This window comes from Tupaia chinensis, unplaced genomic scaffold (genome assembly GCF_000334495.1).
Source record: "Tupaia chinensis unplaced genomic scaffold, TupChi_1.0 Scaffold144358_1, whole genome shotgun sequence".
NCBI classification, from domain to species: domain Eukaryota; kingdom Metazoa; phylum Chordata; class Mammalia; order Scandentia; family Tupaiidae; genus Tupaia; species Tupaia belangeri.
Genome location: NW_006204218.1, coordinates 1 through 2,450, shown reverse-complemented (window position 1 = coordinate 2,450; position 2,450 = coordinate 1).

The window sequence follows — 2,450 nt, the reverse complement described above, 5'->3', positions numbered from 1 at the left end:
GACATAGCCATTAGGCTAACTGCTGGTCCCTTATCATCTATCTTTTAGCTCAGGAAATGAATTCAACTACTAGTTCCACAAGCAGATCTTTAACAGGGTCATTTAGCTAATTGGACTGCCTAATCGGATGTGTCACAAGTATTGTATTTAGTATTTGAGCTCAGTATCAAAAGTGTTTTGATCAGTTGCTTTCTAAGATACAGTTTCTAAAGCCTTATGCTTTTGTATAAATTCCACAGCTGCCAGCTGGCCACTAACCAGTTTCCTAAGACAGAAACATCAGGAGAGAAGCCCATGTGTCTTCCCCTGTGCAATCACTAACATGAACTGAGTCTCTGTGCTCCTGAGGTGCCTTCTCCTGTGAAGTCACTCACATGGCCCACGACCCTGTGCTCCTGAGGTGCCTTTCTCTGGGTAGTCACTCAAGAAGCCCAACTCCCTTAGTTCCTGAGGTGCTTTCCCCTACTTAGTCATTCAAAGGGCCGAAATCCCTGTGCTCCTGAGGCACCTTCCTCTGTGCAGTCATTGACAGGGCCGGCATCCTTGATGCTCCTGAAACGCCTTCCCCGTGCAGTCACTCACAGCCCTCATCCTTGGTGCTCCTGAGGCACCTTCCCCTGTGCAATCATTCAAATGGCTCACACCCCTGTGCTCCTGAGGTGCCTTCCCCTCCACAGTCACTCATAAGGCCCATGTCCCAAGTGCTTCTGAGGTGCCTTCCCTGTGCAGTAACTCACATGGCCTGTGTCTCTCTGCTCCTGAGGTCACTTCCCCTGTGCAGTCACTCACAGAGCCCATGTCTCTGTTCTGTGGTTCCTTCCCCTGTGCAGTCATTCATATAGCCTAAATCGCTGGGCTCCTGAGATGCTTTCTCCTGTGCAGTAGCTTACATGGAGTGCATCCATGTGCTCCCGAGGCATTTTTCCCTATGTATTCACTCACATGGCCCACATCCCCAGTACTACTCAGATGTCTTTCCCTCGCAGTCGCTCACATGGCCTGAGTTCCTAGTGCTCCTGAGTGGCCTTCCCCTGTGCAGCCAGTCACATGGCCCACGTCCCTGTGCTCCAGAGGTGCCTTCTCCTGTTTGGTCGCTTACATGGACCATGTCCCTGGTGCTCCTGAGGTGCCGTCCCATGTGGAATCACTTACACAGCCCAAGTGTCTGTGTTCCTCACGTGCATTCCCCTGTGAAGTCAGTCACACCGCACATGTCCCTGGTGCTTCTGAGGTGCCGTCCCCTATGCAGTCACTCTATAGCCCACATCATAATTCAACTGAGGTGCCTTCCCTGGTGCAGTCACTCACATGGCCCACATTCTTGGTGCTCCTGAGGTGCACTTACACAGCCCGAGTATCTGTGTTCCTGACTTACCTGGCCTGTGTTCCTGGTGCTCCTGAGATGCCTTCCCCTACGCACTAACAAGACCCGCATCATGGTATAATTGAAATGCCTTCCCCTGTGTAGTCACTCACAAGGCCTGCATCCCTAGTGTTCCTGAGGGGCCTGTTTTCACTCCCCTCTTTATGACTGGTGTCATCAAGTGCCTTGGTCACTGGCTGGGATGGGGTTTCTGTGCTGATCTGGCACCTTCAGGAAGTCCTTTTAGGTGCAACACCACCAGGCAGCCCGAGACATTGAAAAAACTTCCTAAGCTACCACACTTTCTCACACGCTTCCTCAGGGAACAGAAGGTGGGGGCAAAGAGCTCTCTGCTGACAGGCACCAGGCATTGCCAGAGATCAGATTCATTTTCTCAGAGGTCTGCCCACACAGGCTAGAGGGAGGGTTGTGGGGTAACAGCATGGCCTCCAGCCAGCAGAGAGCCTGGGCAGGGCCTGGTTGCTAAAGGAGGCCCCCTTTGTCTTCCATTCCCAGGGCAGGTGTGTCAGAACTATTAGGGACTGGTGGGGAAGGGCAGGAGTCACAAGGACAGTGAAGGCAGACCTGGAACTTATGCCTGAACCACAGTGACAAAAACTCACCATGCAGCTGCACATCTGTGGCAAGCACAGCCATCACTTCTCAGGAGGAAGTAGGCCACAGTTTTCTCTTGCCTCCCACAAGGTCTCCCCATCTGGGGGCAGCAGAGATCAAACATTCCATGTAGGCAAACCTAGTGCTACTCCCTAGTTGTGAAAGGGCCCTTCTGGGCCATCCTAGAACTGACTCACCTGGTTAATCATACTTGTTTCCAAGTAAGTGTTCATGGTGAATTATGTCAGATTAAGATTACATTTGAAATTACATACATCACTTTATATATTAACTTCATTATAATGCAGTGGTCTTCCAAATACTTCATCTTCTTAAACTTTTCTGAAAAAGTTTAAAACACATACTTCTAATATTTTTATTTATATTATGTATGCCCTTATAAAACATTATTTATATTATAATATATGCACATTTATAAACATTGTAGAGACCAGCAGATGGCATAATGGTT